This window comes from Arachis ipaensis, chromosome B05 (genome assembly GCF_000816755.2).
Source record: "Arachis ipaensis cultivar K30076 chromosome B05, Araip1.1, whole genome shotgun sequence".
Lineage (NCBI taxonomy): Eukaryota > Viridiplantae > Streptophyta > Magnoliopsida > Fabales > Fabaceae > Arachis > Arachis ipaensis.
The window spans coordinates 34882063-34888468 of NC_029789.2; the positions used below are offsets into that span (position 1 = coordinate 34882063).

The window sequence follows — 6406 nt, forward strand, 5'->3', positions numbered from 1 at the left end:
TTGGTGGTTTAGGTGCAAACTAAAATTGGATAATTGTTGGGTTGCACTCCAATCATCAATGGGTACGGTAAGAATAACCTAAACCCTAGCCAATTTTTTATTTATTGATGAAAAATCTGAATTTGGATATATATGTGAATTAGGGGTGAATTGAGTTATATATATATATGCATTGGGTTTGAGTTGGGAGTACTTGGAGGCTTATTGGTGATCAAGGCTTGTTTTGGGGCTGTTTTAATTAAGCTTTGAGGGTCTATGATTTATGTTGTGAGGCTGCCTTGGGTGAAACTAAGTGATCGGCTAAGGTATGGTTTAAGTTTCGCACGTTTAATATTTACGGTGTTGTGAAAACTTAGGTTAGAGGAACCATAGGATAAGTTAAATTGTTAGTTGCATTTAATGATTAGCCTTGTAAAGTTGTTGGAATAGATTTTTTGGTGGATATATATTAGAATTATGAGGTGTGGAAGTTATTAATGGTATGCTCTTGTATTTATTTATGATGGATTATGGTTGGTGTTTGTTAATAAGGATGTAGAGTTGTGTTGTGGTGGTATTGCATATGCTGTAACTAATGTTGTGATACTCGGAATTGTGTGGAACCAAGTCCTGGTTAAACCTTGGAATATTTGGAACTAAACTGGAGAATTTGGAATATTTTCATCAAATATATGATTTATGGTGAATTTTCAAATTGTAGTCGTGAAATCTGATTTTTACTGTATAATTTTTAGAATAGCAGTAACTTGTTGGCTTTGCTGCGAATGTTTCAAAATGAATTTTGAAATGAAACCAATTTTAAATAAAGCTTTAGTCCTATTATTTTAACTTCTTAAAATTTTAGAATGGTTGGACTTGTGGTTTTGAAGATATGAATTTTTGAAATACGATGCAGTATACAATAAAAGCCAGATTCTGTTTTCTTAGATCAGCAACTTTGAGAGTTTATAACTTCTGATTATGGATGGATATTTAAGTGCAACCAATTGGAGGTAAAAATTAATTATGCTTATCAGTTGTGATTTAAATTTCAGGGCTGTCCATATTTTAATGAGTGAGTTATGGGACTTGGAAGAGAACATGTTCATTGGCTTTTAAAACAGAATTCTGCAGAAAGTTACTCAACTTCCAAGTTACATAACTCCTTCATTAAAAATGGTTTTGAACTGAAATCAACTGGAAAATAAACCTGGATATGTTAAGTTGAATCATATTAATTTTTAAGGCTATTGAATTTAATTTGAATTTTATATGGAATTTTAGATATCATATGCTGCTGCTGTTTTTTGGTTTCTAAGCACTGCAGAGCAGTCAGTGTTTCTCCTTTGTTTCTGAGACTAGTTAAATTATAAAATTGTGATTTTTCATTTGTTAGAAAGCTTATTCCAAGATGAACGTCTGGACATAAAGTTTGCCCAATTCCGAGTTCATTTGTCATATTAAAAACAGAAAAGAAAATAGAGCGTCGAGGATGTCTTAGTGATAGTCATGGGTCCGAGAAGTCTAAGATTAATCTTCGTGTTATGTGATTGATTTAATGTTAGATTGGGTTGATTTTAAGATTATTCGATATTAAAGAGGTTGACAAGAGTTTGATAAATGGTTTGGGCAGGACCTGGAAAGGGTAAACTTGATGAATTATAAGGGAATGATGTGAAAGCTAAATGAATACATGTTGCTATGGCTATAAAGAACGAATGTAAGGAAATGATGATGAAAAATGTGAAAGGAAAGTTGTTAATTAAAGGAGTTAACATGCCATGGCTTGGTGAATGATTAAATAATGAATATGACTATGAAATAGCTTATGAATGATGATATCTGAGATGCGAGTTTCCCTGGGTAAAAACCGTGGCTCGCCACCACGTGTTCTAGGTTGAATCTTGATATTCTGTTAACCCTACGTCGTAAGGGTGACCGGACATGTATAAATTCCCGGGTATGGATAGCCCCCATTGAGTGATTTATATGATGATTGAATGTGAACTCTATGCATAGACTCTTGGGATGCGCGACGGGGGACAGTCTAAGGTTTTTGGACTTGTCGGGTTGGCTGGATAACCGACAGATTGGGGCCATCAGCCATAGTACAGGTATGCATCATATGCATTTGTTTGTTTTGATTGCTATGCATTTCCTAGGTTTGCCTAATTGATTTATATCACCTGCTACCTGTTATACTTGCTACTTGTACTATTTGCTCATTACTTGTGCGTGTACTTATTTGGTTACTTGTTTCTGTTGCATTATGGATGATGGAGGGATGGAGGAAAAAGATAAATGGTTTTGGTATTAGATTAGGATTGAAATTGAGTAAGTTAGGTAGATTTAGAATACCTACCCCTGTTTATGGCTTCTGTTTAGTAATTAAGTTGGATAATTGAATAACGAAGTTCTAGGATTGCCTATGGCATTCTCAGGACCTTATTTATTATACGCGTGGCACTTTTACCATGCTGAGAACCTCCAGTTCTCATTCCATATTGTATTGTTGTTTTTCAGATGCAGGTCGAGAGGCTCCTCGCTAGTCGTCTGGATCCTGGGAAGTGAAGTAGTCCTTTGGTGTATTTTGGTTTCCTGTTGTATATATGTATTTAGCTTACTCTCCAAGTAACTTATATATGCTGCTCCTCTTAGAGGTTGAGGGAGAGATAGGAGTTTATTTTGGTATTTCGGTATCTTTTGGGGATACCTATGTATGTTCATATGTATATATATATTTCCTCTGGCAAGCCTTAGCTTCGCAAGCTAAGTCAGGGGCTAGTTATGCTATTTCCTTGGCTTTCCTTTATTCTTTTGCTTATCTTTATCATGTCCCTATTAGGTTTCTTAGCACGCAAGTAATCCTTTCCTGAGCGCTGCGCTTTTTATTTTGCAATTTTGTTTTACCCATTTTTCAAGGCTCTTAGTTAAGTATCGCTTTCACTATTACTATATATATATTTTTACTTTTAGAGGTCGTAGTACCTTACTATCTCAGTCTTATGACTTAAGCATAAGATTAAGTATGGTAGGGTGTTACAAAGTTAATTACTACTATTATTATTATTATTATTATTATTATTATTATTATTATTATTATTATTATTATATATATATATTACTATTTTTAGAGGTCGTAATACCTTACTATCTTAGTCTTATGACTTAAGCATAAGATTCAGTATGGTAGAGTGTTACACGAATGGCCAGCCTCCCAAATGTGAAAAATGGCATAAGATATGATAAAGAGATCCGAATACAATAGGAAAGACTAGTATTTATACTAAACTAGTTACTAAGTATTACAGAAATTGAGTAACTAAGTGCAGAGAGTGCAGAAATCCACTTCCGGGGTCCACTTGGTGTGTGCTTGGGCTGAGCATTGAGCTTTACATGTGCATAGGCCTTTTCTGGATTTAAATGCCAGCTTGGATGCCAGTTAGGGCGTTTAACTCCAGTTCTGGTGCCAATTCCGGCGTTTTACGCCAGAAAAAGGTCTCTATCTGGCGTTGAACGCCAATTTAGACCATCAAATCTCGGGCAAAGTATGAACTATTATATATTGCTAGAAAGCCCAAGATGTTAGCTTTCCATCCCAGTTGAGAACGCACCAATTGGACTTTTGTAGCTCCAGAAAAAAGCATTTGAGTGCAAGGAGGTCAGAATCCAACAGCATCTCCAGTCCTTTCTCAGCCTCTGAATCAGATTTTTGCTCAGGTCTCTCAATTTCAGCCAGAAAATACATAAAATTATAGAAAAACACACAAACTCATAGTAAATTCTAGAAATGTGATTTTTGCATAAAAACTAATAAAAATATAATAAAAAGTAACTAAAACATACTAAAAATTACCTAAAAACAATGCCAAAAAGCGTATAAATTATCCGCTCATCAATGACTTTACTGCACTAACTTCGAACTTCTATGGAAAAAGTATCTCAATTCCTGCCATTGGAGCAAACAACTTTGAACTTAAGCCTCAATTAGTTTCTCTAATGCAGCAGAATTGCAAGTTTAATGGACTTCCATTGGAAGATCCTCATCAGTTTTTAGCTGAATTCTTGCAAATCTGTGACACTGTTAAGACCAATGGGGTTGATCCTGAGGTCTACAGACTTATGCTTTTCCCCTTTGCTGTAAGAGACAGAGCTAGGATATGGTTGGACTCACAACCTAGAGAAAGCCTGAACTCTTGGGAAAAGTTGGTCAATGCTTTCTTGGCCAAATTTTTTCCACCTCAAAAGATGAGCAAGCTTAGAGTGGAAGTCCAAACCTTCAGACAGAAGGAAGGTGAATCCCTCTATGAAGCTTGGGAAAGATACAAGCAATTGATCAGAAGGTGTCCTTCTGACATGCTTTCAGAATGGAGCATTTTAGGTATATTCTATGATGGTCTGTCTGAATTGTCCAAGATGTCATTGGACTACTCTGCTGGTGGATCTCTTCATCTGAAGAAAACCCCTACAGAAGCCCAGGAACTCATTGAGATGGTTGCAAATAACCAGTTCATGTACACTTCTGAAAGAATCCTGTGAATAATGGGATAACTCAGAAGAAAAGAGTTCTTGAGATTGATACTCTGAATGCCATATTGGCTCAGAACAAAATATTGACTCAGCAAGTCAATATAATTTCTCAGAATCTGACTGGATTGCAAGCTACATCCGGCAGTACTAAAGAAGCCTCCTCTGAAGGAGAAGCTTATGACCCTGAGAATCCTGCAATAGAAGACGTGAATTACATGGGAGAATCCTATGGAAACACCTATAATCCTTCATGGAGAAATCATCTAAATTTCTCATAGAAGGATCAATAGAAGCCTCAACAAGGCTTCAATAATAATAATAATGGTGGGAAAATTCGGTTTGGCAATAGCAAACATTTTCCATCATCTTCTCAGCAACGGATAGAGAATTCTAGGCAGAGCCTCTCTGACTTAGCAACAATAGTCTCTGATCTATCCAAGACCACTCTCAATTTCATGACTGAAACAAGGTCCTCCATCAGAAATTTGGAGGCACAAGTGGGTCAGCTGAGTAAAAGAGTTACTGAAATTCCTCTTAGTACTCTCCCAAGAAATACAGAAAAGAATCCAAAGAGAGAGTGCAAGGCCATCAATATACCCAAAGTGGCTGAATGCACAAAGGGGGGAAAGGTAGTGAATTCCAGTGAGGAAGACCTCAATGGGTATCCACTGACCACTACAGAGTTCCTTATTGAGAAACCAAAGGAATCTGAGGCTCATATGGAGACCATAGAGATTCCACTGAATTTACTGTTGCCATTCATGAGCTCTGGTGAGTATTCTTCCTCTGAAGAGGAAGAAGATATTGTTGAAGAGCAAGTTGCTCGGTATTTAGGAGCAATCATGAAGCTGAATGCCAGGGTATTTGGTAATGAAACTTGGGAGGAAGAACCTCCATTACTCATTAAGGAACTGAATGCCTTGGTTTCGCAGAAATTACCTCAGAAGAAGCCTGATCCTGGAAGGTTCTTAATTCCTTGTACCATAGGCACCATGACCTTTGAGAAGGCTCTGTGTGACCTTGGGTTAGGCATTAACCTCATGCCACTCTCTGTAATGGAGAAACTGGAGATTTTTGAGGTACAAGCTGCAAAAACCTCACTAGAGATGGCAGACAAATTAATGAAACAGGCTTATGGACTTCTAGAGGATGTCTTAGTGAAGGTTGAAGGCCTTTACATCCCTGCTGACTTCATAATCCTAGACACTGGGAAGGATGAGGATGAATGCATCATCCTTGGAAGGCCCTTCCTAGCCACAGCAAGAGCTGTGATTGATGTGGACAGAGGAGAGTTAGTCCTGCAAATGAATGAGGACTACCTTGTGTTTAAGGCACAAGGATCTTCCTCTGTAACCATGTAGAGGAAGCATAAAAAGCTTCTCTCGATACAGAGTCAAGCAGAGCCCCCACATTCAAACTCTAAGTTTGGTGTTGGGAGGCTGGTGCACGAATTGTAAATCACGCTTTTCACAACTCGTACCACTAACCAGCAAGTGCACTGGGTCGTCCAAGTAATACCTTACGTGAGTAAGGGTCGAATCCCACAGAGATTGTTGGATTGAAGCAATCTATGGTTATTTTGTAAATCTTAGTCAGGAAGTCAATTATGTTTATTAGTTGAATTGCAAATAAACAATAGAGCATGGATTAAAGATTACTTGTTATGCAGTAATGGAGAATGTGTTGGAGTTTTGGAGATGTTTTGTCTTCTGAATCTCTGCTTTCCTCTGTCTTCTTGTTCACGCACGCACGTCCTCCTATGGCAAGCTGTGTGTTGGTGGATCCCCGTTGTCAATGGCTACCTTCCATCCTTCCAGTGAAAACTACGCTCACGCGCTCTGTCACAGCACGGCTAATCACCGGTTGGTTCTCGATCCGGTTGGAATAGGATTTACTA

General features: G+C 37.6%; 1 long non-coding RNA gene across 1 annotated transcript; it reads left to right on the forward strand.

Annotated features, from left to right (window-relative positions):
- Window positions 13-2774, forward strand: LOC110262817. Its single transcript, XR_002347822.1, has 2 exons — window positions 13-67; window positions 2503-2774. It is a non-coding gene; the product is annotated as an uncharacterized LOC110262817 (long non-coding RNA).